At 45.6% G+C, this 21,821-nt stretch overlaps 1 long non-coding RNA gene across 1 annotated transcript; it reads left to right on the forward strand.

Annotated features, from left to right (window-relative positions):
• The first annotated feature begins 4,878 nt into the window (after positions 1–4,878).
• Positions 4,879–21,216, forward strand: LOC310910067. Its single transcript, XR_014590245.1, has 3 exons — positions 4,879–4,955; positions 20,875–20,938; positions 21,063–21,216. It is a non-coding gene; the product is annotated as an uncharacterized lncRNA (long non-coding RNA).
• The last annotated feature ends 605 nt before the right edge of the window (positions 21,217–21,821 follow it).

Below are 21,821 nucleotides of genomic sequence, written 5' to 3' on the forward strand. Positions count from 1 at the left end.
AGACACCCAAAACTGATGAAAGGGAGGATCCAAGGTATCTCAACAACTGTGTTGCATGTCTGCAGAAGCAGGATATGAGCATCTGTGGCCATACACTCAGTGGCTTTGTATTTGATCTGGCAATGCGTCAAGTGTCAATCTTCCAAGGGCCCACAGTTCAAACCATGGCCAGATTTCAAAACAAATGTTGTTCACCAGAGCTCACCAGGTCAGCAGCACCCTGAAAGTTTGGCCAGGAGGGTGATGAAGGGTTCTGAAAGAAGCAAGCTGATTGCAGGTGCAGAGCACCCAAAAATCATCCCTTGAGTTGTTGTCAAGACTTCTATTTCTGATGTTACCTTCTGCTCCCAAATAATTCTGCACTGCCCTACATGTTCACACCCACGTACCCCGAAGGGTGAACAAGCCTCAACAGGCAGAGATGAGTATCTGCTCCATGGCATTGGATACCTAAAGTGCTCCAGTCTCTTCAGGGCTATCCATGCTGCCTTGCAGCTCTTCCCTGAGAAAAGATACAAAACTCACAGAGCACACAGTATTCCTGAAGACAAAAAGGCACATGGAAAACACAGCCAGAGAGGAGCTGGGGTCCTGGGTTCTTCTTCTACCCACTCCAGTACCATTTTGGGTGACTCAAAACTGTTTATTCTCCAAATCTCTTTTCATCTATCTATGGAATTCATACCCACCTGCCAGGAATTTTTCATTAATTAATTTGGTCTGGGAATGTTGGGAGAGCTGTTACTGAAATATAAAGGGGATTTTTTTTTAATATTATTATTTTTATTAAATCTTGTTCCTCCCCCTACTACTCCCTCCACCCACTGCCTATGGCCAGAAGGTAACTCTGCATCTTCTGAGAGAATTACAGAGCAAGTGCTTCCACAAATCTCCCTGGAACGTTCCTCCTCATGGGCTGGTATCATCAGTCAGAGATCTGATCCATCTGGAGATAACAGGGGTAATTTATCCTTTGTGGCAGCTCATCTTCTTGCCCAGACATCCTCAGTGCTGAAACAGGGTGGAATCTTTCCCTTGGAGGATAAGGAGGAGAAATGGCCCTTGATACATCTTTTTCTGGTGGTAGCAGCAACATTCGACTCTGGTGATGTCTGATGCCCCTTCCCTGGCTGAGGAAGCCACGGGAAGCATCCCTGTTGTCATTCCAGCTTTTCCTCCCACACTACCTTCCCTTGGAGGGGTTTTGCCCTTTATGCAGAGCTGGATCTCTGGGCAAGGGCTCAGGGGAGTGGAGGTTCCCTCTGCCCCACCAGCACTGCTCATACTCTATGTGACAACACCATGGCAGCTGAGCAAGGTTCCTGCAGCCCCCAGCCATGGACAGCAGGTCTCACATCTGAGGAAGGACCAGGGAATGGACACACAGTCCTGGAAGTGGCTTTTGGCCAGCACACTGCAAGCACTGCACTGTGCCCCACAGCAGAGTTAGTGGTGCTCTGCCAGCCCCCACAGCTCCACAGCCATGACACATTTACCGACACAGAGTGTGCTGAGCAAAGCTCCATGGTGCCTTCCCCCAGCACCAACCAGTCTCCTCACAGCAACCTCTTTCTTCTTCAGTTCAAAGTGCTCTGGCACTTCATCTGGAAAATTCTTTAAATCTACATTACCTCTGCCTTATTTAATCTTTTCGGGAGCACTGACAACCAGTGCATGAAAAAAGAGATTTTAAGCTGAAAAGAAAGCAGCCCCTGATCACTTCTTGGGGCTAAGTTACAAACTGAATTGGAAACTGGAAGGTGAAAAGAATGTGTTACCTTTTAAGTGTCACGTTTTTCTCTGCAAAAAATGCTTTTTAACTGAGCTGTAGCAGAAGGCATAGAAATAGCATCAAGCCATGGCCTTAGATCTTGCTCTGTGTTTTGCTTCTAAACAGGTGCCTTTGGTGTCTGGCTTTGTTTCTGTAGAAATGGAGGCCACCAAATATTTACTTGGAAGCTGGAAATCTCTCAGACTTGGGAAGATTTATATGTCTGTGTTGAAGCACTGAGAGCTACCCCTGCTTACAACACTTTATAGCACAAATCAGATCCTCAGCACCAGCAGCACACAGAGAGACCTGGACATTTCAAGTACCAGAAAGAAAAGCAAAGAGGAAGTTGTAGGCAGCACCAATGTAGCTGAACATCATAAATCCCTATCTGTCACACCTGAAATCTGCAAACCACAATGCCACTTGGAGCTTACCTGGGTTTCATTTGAGGTGCTGCAGACTGTGCATCTGAGGTGAAGGATGTGCAGCAACACACTCATTGTACAAACATTCCCTCCATGCTGCAGGATACGGGGCAGACAGCACTTCCATGATCCTGGCTGAATCCCCATCAGCAGGACTACTTTAGGACACAGTCAGGTGAGGACACAGCCCAGAGCACATCACCTCTCCAGGAGGCACAGCTGCCTCCAGCTAATTACTGGGCAAAACACATCCAAGGTCACCATACCCCCACAGTGTCTTCCTGCCCCAAAGCATCTATTTACCTAGAGTGGAAAAAATATCAGCTAGCCCATGGCACATCCAGCAGGGCTGTTCATACACTTCTTTTGATGGATTTGGGGGTGCTCATGACAGAGAGGAGATGGGCAAAGGTGCTGGGACAGGACAGGGAGATGCACAAGTTCACTGCACAGGTCAAATGGAGGGAGAAGGAAGGCTGAAGCAGTGCTCCAGGGCTGGTTTTCCCCCTTGTATTTCACAAATATCATAATCTTCAACATCTTTGCTGCAACTGCACCCACATCCACACCAGGCTCACATCCTTGGGGTCCAGTCCCTCCTATGTGGTGGCTCCTCTTGGACCCTTTACACCAGCCACTCCTGTCCTCTTGTTTCTGAATTTAGTTCTGAAATACTTTTGTGTCTGACCCCTTTTCTTTTTGCCCCCAGGGACACTTACCTGAGGTGAGATCCATCAATTCTGATAGAACTTCAGCAGGAATTTTGCCCAATAAAGAAAAAGAAAGCCACAGTTTCCCCATAAATGAGATAATCTCTGCTGTTTGTGAGCTAACAGGCTGTAGCACACTCTAACAGAATAAAACAGTATTTATACATCAGACAGGCTGACAAATGTTGATTAAAATGTCTCCTTTCATAATCAAATGGCAAATATAAAGACATATTTTCTTATCTCTTAAGGAGCTTTCATAGCAGCATAGGCCAGAAATGCTTTGATATCCTATGATAGCCAGTGATGTGAGTGCTCTTTGCTGAAACAGGCACGAGCCTTTGTTGCAGGAGATCTTGTCTCAGTCTTCTCCTCTGACAGTGACTTGATTTAAGACAGCTCAATTCAGTTGTTTTTCAGGCACCCAGTGCCATTGAGCACTGTCTTCATGGTCCCTCTAGCCCCCAAATGACACAAATTGCCCCAACACTTCTATTTGATGTGCTGGGCCCCTTCAGGTGTTTTAAAAACTCCCAGTCTTGTCCAGAGCAGCAGATAACCAGTTCAGGGCGGTCAGGTTGAACTTTTAATTCTCTGTGCATCAAGCTGCAGTTTGCAAAACTTGAAATACCTTTCCCTCCTTGTTTTTTAAAACAGCTGGGGAGATCTGGGAATGGGATCTCCAGCAAGGCCCTTTCTTAAGCAGGCACCATCATATCCTTCTCTCATACACATATCAAAGCAATCTAGAGAAGAGCTCTTTCCCAGAGCACTGATTAGAGGTTTATTGATCTCCCCTGGGATGCTGGAGAGCTCCCCATGTGTGTACCTCCCCTGCATGCTGTGAGACCACTGAGTATGAAAACAAAATACAAACAATAAGGAGCAAATTGCTTTTTATTTATAAACAAAGCTGCAGGCAAGCAGAGCAGAGGCAAAGGAAGACCTCCCTGTGAGCATCAGGTAAAACCTCAGCTCAGCAAGGCTTCATCTACATCCAGCAGCTCCAGGGAAAGCTCTGGTTGGTGAAAGGAGAGAGGGGGAAGCAGGGCTGTGTTTGCACCAGTGTTCTGGCTTGTATCCTACCAGCTTGAGCATTACAAGTGGTGGATGCATGGGCAAAATCTTGGGAGCAAATCCCGCTCCTGAACAGATGCAGACAGCCAGAAGCTGGAAATGTGTGTCTGCTACCAAAGCTGCAGCTGCAGGCAGTGCCGGGAGGGAGGGCTGGTTCCAGCAGCTCCATCAGAGCAGCCCCAGGACAAGCTCTGGTGCAGACAGCTCTGAGTCACCAGCTCTCCCAGATCTGTCCTGGAGCAGGAGGGAAGGGTGAGCCTGCACAACCCCACAACGATGGTGTGTGTTCCCCCACAGCAACAGCTGTGCAGGGATGTGAGCCAGGAGAGGTGGAAATACTGCTCACTGCTCGCCCTGCTTTCCATCCCATCTCTTGCACAGACAGGACTAACAGGAGAAGTCCTGCTTAATTCTCGACCTTCAGGCCAGGAGACTGAAGGAGGTGCTGGCAGGCAGCAGACCAAGAGACTGATGACACAGAAAAAAGAGGCAAAGGAGGGAGCTGAACATGGATCCCTCAGGGCAATTCACCCACCTGGCGGGGTCTCCTCTCTAAGGGAAAGCACTCCAGTTAAACACCTATTTCTCCAATGTTTATGCACGCCTGGGTTTGCCAATGCCTCTCATCATTGCCAGGGCCTCCCTCTCCCAAAGCACCCCAAATGTGCAATGCATACCTGGAGCTGCCTGGGGGAGGACGGGCTTGGCTCTGATGCTGAGCAGACAGGTGAGCGCTGATGGTACCGCAGCTCCTCCAGGGGAATGATTACCTGATTTATCTGCAGCCAAATCCTCCCTGATGTAAATTGTAGAAGCTCACTTGGCAGGAAGCCCCATCCCCTTATATAAGCTGAAATATTGCCCTTTGAGATTTATCCATTACTGCCAGACTGCTGAGCCGTCTGTCTTCAGCAAGGGCCCCCGAAGAGGAGAGGATGGCTGTGTTCATACTGGTTTTGTCTGTGCAAGGTAAACATTATTGCTCATTTTCCCCTGCAGCAGAGAGCCCAATGTCACCTGGACAGAGATTCCTCCTCTCTGTTGAGCTGAGACACTTGCTCAAATAGTAGGAATTCAATTTGACCCTGTAAATATTTTTCACATTTAAATGCTTGATCTTGGGGGGGAGGGAAGCCTCTTTTGGAGGTCTGAAATTTATACACATGCACAGAGAAAAATATTTTTGAAAAAAAAATTCAAAGCAGCAAATCACTGTGCATATGGGAATGGATATTCAGTAAACTGTAATCCCATTCCCCTTCAGTCCCTCCTCGAGGTACACAACCACACATGTGCACCCCAAAACCTCAGGTCCCCACCAGAGCCAAGCACACCCCTGGCCCCTGCCCAGCTGCTCTCCCACACAACCAGCCCCTCTCCAGTCATTTGTGCTCCAGTTTCCTGCAGGGATCTGGTCCCCAGTCCCCACACTCCCACAGCAATTACACTGCACTGTTCGACCAGTTGTGTTTGAAGAGCTGCATGTTTAAACCCTCTGAGGGCTGACAGGCCCAGGGAAGGAAGACAGCAAAACTCTGCAAAACTCTGATAAGGCCAAGGGTCTGGCTGACAGAGCTGGAGGGGCTGATGGGGTCTGAGTTTTGAAGTTCTCATTACACAACAGCAGATTGCAGAGGAGAGCAAACCTGGTGCCCAAAGTGTAAGCCCAGAGATAGGAATGGGTAGCCTGGAATAAGAATTAGCCTGAGACATGGCTTCCCTCATTTAATACCACTTAAGATGTCCCTTGAACTTAAAACCACTTCCTTGCGCTGAGGTTTAATAGGTGCCCAGTGGCTGTTATCATTCCTGAATCAAGAGAGCAGTGTTGAGCACTGGCATGAGGAGAGCTGGTGCAGAGAGATTTCTGGGCAGAGCTGGGTCAGGTCTTCCCAACTTGGTGACGACTCACAGCCCTGAGTAGAAGCTGTTGTCCTGAAAAGAACACCTCTTCTCCATGTCCCACTCTCATTCAGAGAGATATCTTTCATCTCATCCTGCCCAACCCACTCCTTTAAGCTCATTCCTCTCTGCCATTCCCACAGCACTGAGGCAAACCACTGCTTCTCCAAAGGGAAGTCAGCTTGGATGCAATTTTCCCTAGTTACAAGGGCAGCAGGGCAGTGAATTGCTGGCTGTCACTGCACAAATAGCTGTGCCCCTTCCTGGTGCATCCTCTATTTGACTCCTCTCATGACAGACCCCTTTACTGCAGGGAAGAGCCTCATCTGAACCCCCCAAAAAAGCAGAACTGACATTTGAAGTGTGAGATTCTGGACTAGGTAAACCCCAATCTACAGTAAGACAGCCGCCCATTCCCTTCAGCATGCTGTCATGTTTCTCAAGGGCTGGGGACCATTGTTAGAGAACAAAGCAGCATTTCTATAAAAGAGAAGAGCACAGTTAATAAGTTCACTAACTGAGAAAAACAGCCTTTTAATATCTCTCTTTGTGACTCATAGTGTGAGAGCCAGCTGTTACTACTGGAGAGAAATTCCTTGCTGATTAGTCTTTTAAAGGGCTTCCCAGATAATTAAATAATGATTTCTCTCCCCATTCATTCTAAGTGACAGGAGAGCCTGGCAAACCCACTAAGCATGGAAGGGCAGCATGTTTTCCCAAGCCTTATAGGAGCTTAGCTATTCTGCAGCTAATCCGGTGCTTAAACCCATCCGCAGATCCCAGCAGCAAGGGACAGCCTGTCCCACCTTCCTGGTGCTCCAGGGCTGACCTGGGACAGGCTGAAATCCTGAAAATAGGCTTCAGGCCAGGGCTGTGTTTTCAAATATGAAATTACAGTAGGAAGGATGGTCTCACCTGGGCAGACAAATTAACTTTTCTTCACCTCAGCTCCCCCCCAAGAAAACCAGCTTTGCCTGGAGTTTGCTTGAGTTCAGCAGTGGTGAAGGTGAATCAATCCCTTTCTGTCCTTCCTGGACTGTGCTCAGAGCCACCACTGGAAAGAATGAGTGACCAATACAGAGGCCATTTGGGTTTTTTTCTGGGATAATCTGGCCTTCAGCACATCCACTGCGTTTTCAAGTCACAGCATGAATCACAGTGATTTGCTCAGGCAGGAATTTCAGCCATAAAATCCCATGGCTTCTCTCAGTAAAGCTCCATTGGTCTGATGGAGCTACCCTGGCTTTCCACCCAGTCCTAGAAGGTGAAGGACAACCTGTGTGCTCTCCAAGTGAAATCAGGTGTATCTTCAGGTGTAATCAAGTATATCCAGTCAATGCAGAATTGGGAAGCAGACATGTCTACACTTGAATAACTACACTCTCACTTATTTTCTTGTGTTTGGCTTTTAGAGAGGGTCCTTACCTCATATCTTACTAGACCAGTGGGAAAATTCAGGATTCAATAACCTCTGGGAAAAATTAAGGTTAAAAATTAGGGTCACCACCAAGAGAAAAAAAGATGCAGCACATATTTTACCAAAGAACAACACTGGTTTGTAGCTTCAGTTGTGCTGAAACATTTTTCCAGTGAGCAGATGCTTTTATTTAATTGAAAACCAATGAGAAATATCATCTGAGACAGAAAACATTGACCAACCATATAAATATGTGAAAATGAGCTTGTGAGTTTTGCCCATTCCTAATTGAGAATCTGTTCTCGTGGTTAATTGAGAATCTGTTTAGGGGCAAGACAGGGGTGGGATAGATAGAAGAGAGAAAATATTTAAGAAGCAAGTGTTCTATCAGTAACATACTGTAATGAGAATCTAGCAAAAAATAATATTAATTCAATTTTTTTAACTAAGATCCATCTGGCCATCTTGGCAAGGGAAAAAAATGCAGCATTAGCAAAAGAGATTTCTGAAGAAATTGTTCCAACTTAAGTGCAACCCACAAGGGATGTTCAGGCACTTGGAAATGTTACAGATTTGTAATGCCCCCACACCACCAGTTGTTAGCCATTGAATTAGGAGGTAAACTGAGGCAAGAAGTGGTTAGGTAATACTACTGTGTGACAAAACCTGACAGAGGATGAAATGCTTCCTCCTCTCTTTGCTCCCACCCTCAAGGAAACATCACCCAACCATAATGAAACCCCGAGATTAAGTGAACTCTGTGATGACAGGCGATTTTGGATGAACTGCTCCCCAGCTTGCAGCCAGGAAGGCAACGGGCACTGCAAAACCTTCCATGGAAGCCTGGCTGGGGGAGGATTCTCCTATGGAAAACTTGCATTTAAATAGCATTGAGCACTTAGCCTGACAAAAGGCAGGAAACTCAAAGCAAAGGGTGACACTCTGTCTTTAACTTACATTTTTATGCCTTTTATTCCTTTCTTCCCTGCAGAGCAAATCAAGGACAGGGGGTCAAACTGAATCCCTCCAGAACTCCCTGGGTTCATTTCTGCCAGAAATGTTTGGTGCCCTGCACCATCAGACTAAGCAAATTTTCCTGGGCATAGGAAACTTAGGCATGGATTTCTAATTCACAGGGCAGAAAACCTCCACAGCGACCCTTGTCCAGGGGGAGCCAGGGCTCCCAGCAGCCTCGGTCCCAATCCCTTGACCCTGCAGGGAAGGTTAGTGAGGCAGAGGTGCTGGGAGACAGGAAGAAACGGGGGTGCTTTGTAAACTGATAATGTTCCCTTTGATCTGAAAAGAGTGAAGGAAGGCAGAAACTTTTTTAGATAAGCCATGCAAAGAGAGCAGTCCGGAGCATGAGGGCTGAGCTTCAGCAGAGGCTGGAAGAAAGATGGACATGTTGCTAAAAGATAAATGCTTCAAAACCCCAAAACTGAGCTTTCTGAGCAAGAGATATTCCCTTTACTATCATCTTTAATTCAACAAATTATGGTTTTCACATCCGTTGAAACTATCAAAAAATTCTAAAAGCCTTCAGCAAAACTAGCCTGAATCCAGGGAGTTCTAAGCATTGAGAGGTTCAAACTTATGGTCAGAATGCCGCCACTCCCAATTCCTTTTCATTAGATGTGTCCTTAGGAAAAAATACTTTAGGGAAAAAAAATACATTATTATATAATTTGCCATGTGAAAGGTCCCTGTTGTTTTGTCTCATTATTCTGGTCATCTGCAAAGGCAGCCACAGACCAGCTTCCCTAATAGATCAAGAGGAAACCAAATCCTGCTGGTGAGCAGAACCAGCAGTGGCTGCAATGACCAACAGCTGGAAATTAAGGCTGTCTCTCTGCTGTTTGCAGATGTCCCCATGCCCTTAGAGTCCTCTGGGGACAGACTTGGAAAACAGGTTGGGTGAAGCCATTGCTTTACTCCTAAAATGAGACAGCTGGGTTTCCCTCATGGCCTTAAACAGATGCAGGAGCCCCTTTTTGAGAGAGTTGTTCCAGGGCAGGTGTGGAGGTGTGGAAATGGAGCAAAAGCAGAGGTCATAAAGGTAATCATGTCCAGGATGTTAGGGGCAAATTCGGGAACTTTCAGAGAGTCCTGAAGGAGGCCTGAAGGAGCAGAGAGACTGGGGTTGCAATGCCTCTTCATCCCCCACACTCACCAGGAAAATCTGAGGTATCCACCAACTGCCCCAGGCTGTGATCAGACAACACGCTGAATAACACATCAGAAAATTTCTGCTGTGCTGTGGAATGTGCACTGTGATGTAAGTCTCCACCACTGTGGCAGGTACATGGAAGTTCACTGCTCTGAGCACCCAGTGCCATTGTGTGATGCAGCATAGTCTCCCAGTTGTGCTGCTCCTGTGCAATGAAAAGTGGATTTTTCCAGCAGAAGTCAGCTCACTGGAGAAGGATGGATTTAGCAATAGCAGTTTTGCTGCCATAAGTGCAACACAAAGGGATGGTGTAGCACATCTCTCTAGCACTGAAAGAACCAAAGGGGTTTTCACATCAGCAGAAGAGACCCCCAAAAGAACTTGCATTGCTTTTTTCAAGAGAGTCTCCAGGTGAATAATTATCCCAGAGTGGATGCTGGCCTTCAAAATCTCCACAGTCACTTTTAAACTGCACCAGGAAGGGAGCTGTGGTGCCACAGTGGAGCTGTTCATGTTTTCAGAGGGAGCTGCACATCCAGATAACTCTCCTGTTTACCCACCAAACACAGCCCTGGCATTGTAGCTGGCACTAGAGGGCTGATTTTTAATGCCTTCCAGTGCTGGTAGCAATTCCCTGGCAATCTCAGCTGGTAACATATTGATAAAGCAATGAAACCCTGAATGCAAGGAGCAGCATCTGCTTCAGCCTGGGGATCTGGGGTGGGTAGAGGTTCGATTTTGTCTTTTTTTAACTACTAGGAAAACATGACAATCAAATCTCTCTGCCACTCTTAATTAGCAAGGGGAAAAAGCAGTACAAAGAATAATTAGCAGAGGCAACTTTCCTTTAATATGAGACCACAGCCAGCCACCCCAGGCGATCGAAACACATCGGATTGTGCAGGGGCATTCAAAGTCAGCTACAAAAGCAGAGGAACTCCCCTACATGCTAACGTTACTGCCCTCCTTATATTGCACTATAAAACCGGGGTGTCAAAAAGGCTAGAGATTTTACACTTAGTGTCAGCGGTTTATAGTCATTAGACTAATTATGTTGGTGTTTTTACCACCTTTATTCTACTAATTGGTCTAAAAGCCAAACAGGGACATCATTACTTTACACAAACAAGCAATTATTGGGCCATAAACACACCCTGGTTTGTGTTCCCTGGGTGAGGAGGGAGCTCCTAATGCTCTCTCTGTGGTGTCTGCCACAATAACAGGCATTACTGATGCACTTGACTTTAGCTCTGCTCACAAAGAGGCCTCAAAGCTGTAGATGCACAAGAGAAACTGGATATTTGTTACCTCCCTAAGAACAGATTAAGGAAAATGGCATCACTCCAGGTTCAGCCCATGCATTGCTCTTTGTGGCAGCACAGCTCGACTTCATTTTTGGTTGGGTTTTGTTGTGTATTTGCTGTTCTAGGGAGGGACAGCTCAGTGGATGCAGCAAGAATAAGTTTTTTATGAGACACCCATAAGAAATGTTGTATCTCCAAGACATTTGGTCTCCTTGCAGGCTACTGGGTGAAACATTAGCTGTGACCTTCCAAGACTTGTCCTTGCCTAGAGCTCTGCAAAATACATCTGCTCTGCCCAAAAGGGCAGCATCTTCCCAGGTTACACACCCTGGCAGTGCTCTCCCACTTTGGCTAAATGCCTCCAAAGAACAGCCACTGTTCTTCCCTCCTCCTATGGCATTCCTGGGAAGGCCATATCTGCTGGCTACAGCGTTTTGCTTGAAGGCTCTGTGCACTCCATGCATGTAAGCACAGACTGTGTTTGGAATTGCACTTATTGGAGAGCAAACATTTACACGTGGTTAGGAGAGCTGGGTTATGTGTCACCCTGGTAGCAGCACTGCCAGGGCTCACAGACCTGGGCTCCTCATCACCCACAGCAAAGATTTCAATTCCATAATCCCTCACAGAAACCATAACACACCTGCTTCCAGGGACTGTGTGTGCAAGGGGTGCTTCAGAGAGGTATGGGAGGGGAAAAACCAAAAGATAAATCCACCTTAGTATTATCACACTGACAATATAAAAAATATCTAATAAGAATAAAAACCTAAAACTTTATTTTATTTTACCACCATACAGACAGCTCCTCTTCAGATGAGATTACAAACTGAATTTATCTTTGAGTAGAACAAATGTTGACCATCCATTGTCTTTAAGAAGCCATACTGATTTTTTTTTGTAAGCACTAGGATATCAGGAAAAGATTAGGGCATTTGGAAGAGGGAAGTTTATCTCAGGCAAAGCAGGGAATGACCTTGCACCATCCAAAATTCCTTCCCCAGTGTCCCCTGGGTGTGATAGTCCTCAACACTGATTCAAATGTGTTTCAACAAATTGAAAGGCAGCGTTGTCATGAACCATTAAATAATACATGTGTTTCCTACAAGGGTGATCTACTTTTAAATGTTTTTTGAAACAGGCTGTGTGGTTAGTCAGCTCAGATGCTGGAAACCTCTGTTTCGCCTAAATAAAGTGCTCTGGACTGAGGCCTTTTTAGGCTGTTGGAGGCTTTGAAATCTTTGTGTCCTTACCATGTCACTGTTTTTTTAAGCCTTTCCCCTGAAGACTTCATCAAGTATTCTCACTTCAACACTGATGACACAAAATGGTCCATTAGAATTAAATTACATATGAAGAAAAAGTCAAATGCTCAGTGTTTCACAAATGTTTTCTGCAGCACGACTCTGGCTGCTGCATTTACTGAGCACGTCAGATTTTTTTGACTTTGTTTCTTAAACAAGCCAAGTTTTTGTTTTATTTTATGTTCCATAAATCCATTTAAATTGGGCTATAATGGTTAATTTTAAGCTCTCTCTCAAATGTTTCTAAGGGGCTTCTGTAATATCCAACAGTGCTGGCTCCTCTCCTTGGGAAATAAGAAACTGCAGCTTCAGTGAGAAACACTATCTGAACAATGTCTTCTTTAAACAGCCCCCAGAAGCGCTGCATTTCCAACTCTAAGGGGAATTTGCATGTGTTTCAGCATCAAAGGTTGATATGACCCTATCACCCAGGGACTGTCATGTTATCTAAGTGCCCGCATATCAGGAGCCACGATAACATTGTGTGGTTCACAGCTGCTGCAGAAACGACATATTTTCTGAATTAACCTAGGCTCGGATTTATATAAACTATCCCCGATAACATCTGCCCAGGACTCTCCTTTGAAAATGAGCAGAGATCCTGCCCGAGCGAGCTGAGCTCCCTCCTGCAGCCGGGAGCGGACAAAGAGCCCAACCAAAGCCCCTCTCTCTCCCTGGAAAAGCCACGCTTGGATTCGGGACGCTCACCCCAAGAAACGATGGGGAACAAAAAAAAAAAAAAAAAAAAAAAAAAAAAAGTGTTTAGCGGCGTAGGTAGAACAATGAAGATGTCAAGCGGCTTCTCGGGAGCGAGTCGCTGTGTCTTGTCATGCTTGGACATGAACGGGGGAAAAAATGTCTTTATTACCCGGCGCGGTAACCCCGCAGCGCCGCCCGCCTGATCCTATAACTTTCCCATTAGAGCAGGGCGCCCGCAATCCTAATGAGGCACAATAAGTAGATTACGGGAGTCCTTTTGTTTTGCTAAACAGCCGCTTTTTCTGGCGGGGGGTCTGACAAAGGTGTGCGGGGCCCCGGTGCGGGACGCGCCGGGTCGGGCCGGGCCGGGCAGGAGAATCGGCGGAGCCGCCGGGATGGGGCTCGGCAGTACCGGGGCTCTGCCCATTGTATCTGGGCTATAAAGCTGTCAGAGCAGCCCGACTGAATGTTCCCTCACTCCTACCCTGGCGCTTCCTCCCCTCTCAGCAGAGAGCTAAGCCCCGGGATCTTTTGTTTTCATGAGAAACCACTGGCATCTCACATTTATAGGGAGTTTAAAAGCCCTGCTATGAAAAATTGCTCCGTCTTAAAAATACAGGGGATTTTCTTGTCGTTGTTGGGTTTCTTTTAATTGCATGCAAACCAGCCAGTGAATTCGTGCAGTCCTCAGAGAAGTTATTTTTACAGAGAGATCAGTGGTTATTTAGGATGCAAAGAAGAGCAGAGCTTTTCACCAGGCTGCAATCTTTCCACCTTGCATATTCATTTGATGTCTAGAGTAGGAGACAGCTCCAGGGGAAAAATAGCAGGGATGGATTCCTGCCTCTGTGAAGAGACTGGATCTGTTGGAAAGATAAGAGGGAATAGCAAGTGGGCCCACCGCCCCTGTAATGGGTTTCTTAGCTGTGTTCCTGTAACCATTCCCATGCTGGATGGATGTGGAGAAGATATTAGAAATGTGCAAAAGGTGATAGGAATGATCAAACCAGCCCATAGACTGAGCTGCAGTGTGCAAAATGGCATTCTCATTTTCTGTTGGTTTTAATTAGGGCACTCGACCTTGGAGAATTGAGGTTGAGGAATTGCAGGTCACAGGAGGACCCTGTAGAGGGGCTGCCGATCTGCAAGGAGAAAGGCTGCACAGCCAAGCAGGAAGTTTCACCACAGCCTGCTCAGATGTTGGTTGGTTGCTTGTCATCACTCTGGTTGAACTGGAGATAAATGGACAAAAGCCTCTCCTGCTCTGCTTTGGTCTCTCCATGTGACTCTGACAACAGACGGAGCAGAAGTACAAATTTTGTGAAAACAAGTAAAAGTACCTGGGGTTTGAGATCACTGGGAAGCTGTTTTGTGTTATAAAGTACTCCTGTTGCACCTTCAAGGAGGGTAAGCTGCCCTGGTGTCCTGACCTACCTGTCCACAGGGACAGGCTCTGCACATCTCTGCAAATCCTCATTTCACCAGCAAAGCACATGAGTGCTTGAACACAAAGCCTGGGCAAAGATCTCAAACTAGAAGCAAATGTTCATGCCTTGACTCTTCTGATGGATGTGGAAATATTTGCTGAGGAGTTTCTTTGACAGTCCTTGGTCTGGAATTGTATCTTGAATTTTTCAGTGGATACTCCTGTGGAATTTCATTGAAAATCTGATGTTTATAATCCTCCAGAACTATTGCGAGTGTTTCTACTGAACAGAGACTGCAAGAGGGAGGGGAAGCTATTCAATTTGTCACTGCAGGCTCCTTCTTGAGTGTGATTAATAGTATTTTAATGCTGGAATTAACCCATCATGGATTGAGATCCTACTATGTGAACCAATATATCAGGGCAGATAGATGTCAGGAAGCCTTTTTGATTTTTCCCTAGAAGAGCTCACCCAAGGCACCAGTAGCCAAACATGAGGCCATGCAATCAACTGTGCCACTCCCAAGAACAGATATTTTTGTATCTCATAATCCAGGAAAGAAGACTCAGTTAATTGGTTATATCACTCAGCACTTGAATCAATTGCTGGGATCATCTCAGTCAGCTGAAATAAAGTACAGCATAAATGTGATGAAACTGATTAAAGTTATACCAGAAATAACACAGGGAATGATTCTGGATGTCAGATATTTTGAACTTCCTCTCTATTCGAAAAGCAAAACAAACCAACCAACCAAACCAACCCCAAAGCAATAATTTCAAACCTTATCCAAGCAGCTGGTAATGTTTTTTACCAACATTTGAGATGTTACAGGTGTGTTGTTAGGACCTAGCAGTCTTGGTTTGTATCCAAGCACTAAGGATTGTCTGAAGAAGTCCTTCTAGAGGAATCTTATCCTAAGATTGTATCAGTGCATTTTGAAGGATTTTCCCAAATAATTTTCTCTTTGATCTCCCTAATGCCCCATTGGTTTTACTTTTTTTTCTTCCCCATCACTGCATACTCCTTGCTCTGCACTGCCAAAGGGCTCTGGGAAGTGCCTCTTCCCGCAGCTTGGATGGGGACTCTTCTCACAGCCATGGCAAAGGCTCTGCATCCTTGAAAACACATTGCAGGGCATCACAGTACACACTAGTGTATTTTTAAAACCACTCTTTTCATGGGATCCAAAAAAACCAGCACACCCTGACTTCTGAGAAAGCTTGGAAGACTGGTCTGCAACCCTGGGCTGCAGGATAGGTTGGAGTAGGGTGCTCAAAACCACCAACAATACCAAAGGCAGCTCCATTACCCCACTCTAAGGTCTGCCCATCCTTCAGAACCCCCTCCTAAGAGTCCACCCTGGACCCCCAGGGGACAGCAACAGTTGGTGGGAAGCAGCTGGGGATGTTGCAGCACCAGAGTCTTCCAACACGAAAAATGCAGCTTCAGGCTACCCAGTCCTGGATTTCTCCACAGAGCGTCTAGGGATGTGCTTAGATAAAAGATACTGTTGAGAATAAATCTTGCTTTACAACCGTTTTTATTCTTGGCAATGGGTGGGCTGCTGGAAAAGGGACTGTTACAAAACAAATCTGAATCTGTATTGTTGGCCAAGGCAGAAAACAATTGTCCAAAATAAAGCATAAAACTTGTTAACAAGCAAAGCACACTATTGGATTCAATGGCAACAGGAGTAGGCAAAAAAATATGAAAACCTGCTCCAGGCACTCTGAATAAGGGTTGTCCTTTATGAACTAAACCCTTTCAGAAATGTTATTTTATTTCTTACCCCCACCACCCCCCCACTGCCCAGCCCTACTTCTTTTAAAGGCTTCATTTTATTTTTACCCGCAGTCCTGTTGTGGTTTTTTTTTCCTTTCTCTGATATTTTCCTGTAAATAATAATTGGTTCTTTTGTGGCAGCATTTCCACATTGGCAGGGGTGTGTAAGGCTTTCTTGGAGGTGGCAAGAAAAAAGGGAGTGATTTGTTTCAATGGGTTATTGTTGAGTGAATGCAAATATCTGCAGCCACTGGAGCAAATAGGAGCAGGGGATTAGGTGCAGGAAGCTGGCTGAGTGGCATAGGCCATCTGTCCCGGGCCTGAGAAAAGAGGAATCTCTTTGCAGTGTATGTTAATTAGTTCGATGATTGGCTCAGCTGTCACCTTTGCAGAGTGAAAGCGCACGGGCACAATTAAATTCATGTCCATGTATGTTTATCAAAGCACATGTTTTTAGACAGCTTTGGTTTTTAGGTGTAATTTTGTCTTCTCAGGCACAGAGAGGATTCTTTGCTATTGTGCCCACAAATGGAGGGAACAAAAAAAGGAAGAAAGAAAAAAGAAAGAAGAAGAAAGAAAATACCTTAATTAAAACATGATCTGGATTGTTTGCTGAAGCGTTTCTGGCCGCAGTCTTTAATGCACTTGAAATTACCCATTTGCATCAATAGGCGTTAGCTGAATTTATTTCCATTCAAATGTATTCCCTTGATGTTTCTACAGAAGGTGGTAGGTTTGGAAATACATGTATGGCAAGTTTGGGCTCCTACGGTGCCCCCATTCAAACACAATGTCAACATCCTACACTTAAAAGGGACCCGTTAGTTAAAGTAAAACGCTCCCTGGTTTGGGCTGGGTTTTGGTTTTGCTGTCATTACATTGACATCTCCAACGCAGCATCCCCAGTAACTTTCCTTGGGAAGAAGTTGTCTGCTTGCAAGCCCCAGGGAGTTATTTCCCATGGTGTCATTTCAATTATTTTTGATTTATTTGTTTACTGTCTTCCAGTCCTTGTCAATGCACAATGGGCCACGTCTCCCCCTCCACGGGCACACAGGGCCCTGCCTGCGGGGTTTGAGAGCACTGTGGAGTGCCAGAGGAGCCCTGGAACATCTGCCCAAGTGCCACTCATGCACTTCAGGGGCTTGTGCAGAGAGGGCAGGCAAGGGGACAGGGCAGGGCACGAGCAAGGGATCCTCCCTGGCCAGGGACACTGACACTGACCTTCATAGAGAGGCATGAAAAAGCTGCAGAAGCTCTTCATTCCAGTCACAGAGATGCTCTCCTGAGGCTGCTTTGCAGCAATGGAAGATTTTTCCCCACTGGCCTTGGAGAAGAAATCTGTCACTCATCCCAGTTGGCTTAGGCAGGTCATAGGGAGAGGAGCAGCCTCAAAATGCTCCAGCCCTGTGCCATTAGACTGTCTTTACAGACCCAGCTCTCTGGAGAAAAACCCAACCTCTGTTCTTCCCATTCTCTGGCGGGCTCTGGCCGTGGTTTCTCAGGCTACAAAACCAGGCAAAGGCCATTTCTTTATGCCTGAGGAGATGCTGTGCCCCTTGTTTGCCTGTGTCTTCCTGCAGGGATTCCCCACAAGCCAACATGGGATTCACAAACCAGGGAGGGAAAATAAATTGCCAAGAACTTCCTTTATTGCAAAATCTGGGAGCAAATACATTCAGAGCTTCAATGGCTAGAAACAGAGAGGGAAATGTATATGCAAAAATGGCAGCTCCTAAGAGGAATATACATCTGTATGCCAAGGACTCACATGCTGTTTAGGAGTGACGAAGAGCAGGGGCATGAGGGTATCAGCATGGGGATCAGGCTGTTTCCCAGCTGATCAACCAGTTTATAACCCATGTTTGAATGTTCACCTCTGCAGAGGCAAGACATCTCCTATGTGCATACAATTTGATAAAACATGTAGCAAAATCCAGGAAAACATAATACCTTCTTTTTATGTTAGTGCTCACACCCTTTACCTGCTGTTTCCTTCCTTCCTTCCTTCCTTCCTTCCTTCCTTCCTTCCTTCCTTCCTTCCTTCCTTCCTTCCTTCCTTCCTTCCTTCCTTCCTTCCTTCCTTCCTTCCTTCCTTCCTTCCTTCCTTCCTTCCTTTTCCTCCTTTCTCCTTTTTTTGTTGTTGTTGTTGTTGTTGGTTTGTTTGTTTGGGGTTTTTTGGGGTTTTTGTTTGTTTGTTTTGTTTTTTTGGGTTTTTTTTTGGGGGGGGGGGGGGGGGTTGGTGGTTTTTTTGGTGGTTTTTGGTGGTTTTTTTTGATGTGGGGCCCAGTCCTCAAGCCATCTGGCACCTTGCTGGAAAGGTGAAAGTTGGGTTGAGTTCAACCCCTCACAGGGATGCTAAATCCTGTGAGAGGAAAAACAACTAGGAGAGACAAACAACATGGCCTCTACTGGATGTCAGGCTGTTTTGGAAGATTGTTCAGCCCTTAGAGTGAATTGACCCCACAGCACATTTAGCCATACTGTTCTGTGTGATTCATGGGTCCTGGCCAGCTCTGTTTCCTAATACCTTTCACAGGCACCCCCTTACAGGTTGTGTGTAAATGTGTGTCTTATTCCTTTTTAAGACAAAGCACTATATCAGCTATATTTATAGAGGATCAGCAGATGGCCAGCAAGCTGGGAAAAAAATTGTATTTGTCAGGCTTATAAATCTGAAAGGGGAGTTTCAGCAAAACCTCACAGCACTTGATGCAATTAATTTTTGGAATGGGATTTTATCTTTGAAAAATTATCCCAGGCCTTCAGTGCACAGACGATGCAAGGAATTGTGTGGGTGCCCAAACAGCAGCATCCAAGTGCTGCTGGGGTGTCCTTAGAGTCCCAAGGGAGGAACAGTGCTGTTGTACTGATGAAACAGAGGGAAGAAAAACTAGGCTGCTCATGTGCTGAAAATCTCACAGCAAAAAGGGGAACTGGATTTGGGTTCAGTGTGTGACAAGAGACATGGGATGAGCACAGCCCTTCCCATTCACCGGGTGCTCAAGGTACACCTGTGCTGACTGAGGTATTTCACTCACTGACTGTTCTGGACATTAGTGAACATCCCACATCTTTGCAAAGATTTTGGGGAAGCCTGGGAGGACCCCCAACATGAGAATAAAGAGAAAAGCTGGAGAGACTCAGGGAGGCAGAGACAACCTGTGTCTTCTTGTCCATCAGCAAGGGAAAGGTAGAAGTCCTGCAGGAGTGAGCAGATGTGCTCCCAGCATGATCCCAGAAATGGCACAACTAAGAAAAGACAAGTTGTACCTTTCTTCTTTAACCACTTTGCTAAATGTGTCCAGAGAGTCATGCCATGGCACTGCAGTGCTTCCTCTCACGTCCTAGTTAACCTATACCCAGTTTACTCCCTCTCACTACTGGAGACATAGAGCCTTACTCAACTGGGCTTAAAAATGCATGTAATGTATTAGTGAAAATTGCCAAAAGTCCTAATTGAGATGGTTAAAACTGTGCATTAAAATCAGCTGATCAGAGCAATCCCTGGGAGTTCCCCTCAGTAACACAGCAGGTGTGAAAACATAACTGGTCTCCTCTACGGGAGGCTTTAGGATGCATTAGCTGAAATGCTCTTAAAATACACTTTTCCTTCTAATTAAAAGCAGCTTTCTGCGACATGTTACTTTGGAGTCGCAGCTTTTAGAGGCAGAGGATTGCTTTATAGAGGGTTTTAACACATCTCAGAGCATGGGATGATGAGTCTGCCCAGCCATGGGAGGTGTGGGGGCACTGCTGTGCCAGGGGATGTGCTGAGCACCTTCCTCGCAACTCCCTTTCCACGGAGGGGAAAGAGCAAGTGCATGTGAAAAAAAAAAAAAAAAAAAAAAAAAAAAAAAAAACCAGCCCCCCAAGGCCATTACTTTTGATTACACTATTACTTGACTCGGGACTACCACAAAATTATCCTGATTTGCCACTGTCTTAAGCAGATGTTTGAGCCAGCACAAATTGAGTGCTAAGTGGGTGTAAAGCAATACCAACTCCTGAACAGAGATTTCTGGCATGTCAGAGGTTTACATTCCATTTCTGTAGCAGCAAAGGATACCATATAAAACAGTGGAAAATCAGCTCCTCCCTCCCTAATGTTACCTGCAAGACTTCTAAGTGGTGAGCAGCCCTCAGTTCCAGCAGTTCCATTCCCATCAGTGAATCTCATACAGACACACACACAGTTTCCCTTGGAAATCCTTCCTACTTCACTTTTTCAGTCCTTGGCCCTCAAAATCCCAGCAGCAAGTGGTAGCTCAGCATCATCAAGGCTGTTTGTCTTCTGCAGAGATTGGCAATGCTCCATGTTTCATTTAAGAGCTATCTCAAAACAGCCAGACTTTTCCTCTGAAAAAATAAATAAAGCTCTGAACCCTGTCCCTCAGAGAAAAACCCTCCCCAAAACCCAGCAAGAATCAAAGCTGAAGTATCCAGGAAAGTTTATTCCTTAAAAAGGACAAGTGAAATTATTTTGGAAGATAACTGCCAGAGGTACTGTGAGAACACTGACATCCAAAGCTGTCATAATATTTGACCCTCAGAAAATAGGGCCGTCCATCCCTTGGGTAAACTGGGATAATATTAAATGGGGAGAGGCAAAGAAAACACTTGTTTTCTTTTGGAAGAGGGACGTGGAGCTGCAGCAGTGCTCCTCAGCAGAGCATGCAGTTAACGGAGAGATCAAAAGCTGAGCTCCACATCAGGAGCTTTTCATCTGCAGCTCTGCCAGGGTTTAGAGATGAAAGTCCTAGAGTTTCACTGGGAGTGACAAAAAACATTCCTTAGGACCTTGCTTGAAAGCATGGATGTCTGCAGAATGGATTTGTATTTAGGGTTTATGCTGATTTTCCTTTTTTCTTTCCAATTCCTAGGACTTAAATTATACATGTTGGCCCAAATGCAGAAGCCGAGAGACTTCAACCAAAGGAGATGGAGGTGGGATGTAGGATCTGCTCCACTGACTGTGGGTTTCAACCCTAGCCCCTTCAAGCTGTACATAGGGTGGTCTTATTTCCCCCTGAAAGAGGGTCTTGTCTTTAATCTTCTCCCTCCATTTCAGGTCTCCTGGCTGTCTCCAGGAAAGCAGACGGGGAAGGAGGAGACCAGACTGTGGCTGCCGTGGAAAGCATCGGATATGCAACTATTCAGTGAATTCTCGCAAATGATGGTTCTGTTCTCAGAAATCAGGATTACTCAGCATACGCCTCACAAACAGGAGGGGATAAATCCATGGCATAATTTATTCACTATGAATAATTCAACCAGCAGAAGTGACTACTCCAAAGATCGGGTCAAAAGTTGAGTACTTGAATAAATGAATTGCCCTTTCACAAATATAAAAAGCAGAAATCTCAATATTTATCATTTTCAGACACACAAATATTCCAGAACAACATTTTCTAATGGAGTGGGGAGGGGTGTTAAGAATAAATTCTATTGATAACAGGAGTTAGAAAAGCAAATAATAACTGACTGGAATATGTTTATATATGAAAAGTGACTTTTCAAACAAACTATCAACAGTGAGCTGCATTATAAGACTATTAGGAAATAGAAACTCTGCAAATAACTTGCCTACCCTGGCAAATGCTGAACCTACTGCCAGTAAATAAGCATTACCCTGGAGCATGAACCAAGCTGTCACAAGCTCAGAGACATATGGCAAAAGCACAAGCAGAGAGACTCAAGATCCACAGCTGAGACCAGATGTGCATCTGACCAAGGTGAAAAATGGGAACCATCAGAGTCCTCTCCCAGTGTCACATCCCTAGAGGAGTCTCATCCCCTCCCTGTCTGGGTATGAGATGGGTTTTGCAGT

Source organism: Zosterops lateralis (assembly GCF_965231275.1).
Source record: "Zosterops lateralis genome assembly, chromosome: 5".
NCBI classification, from domain to species: domain Eukaryota; kingdom Metazoa; phylum Chordata; class Aves; order Passeriformes; family Zosteropidae; genus Zosterops; species Zosterops lateralis.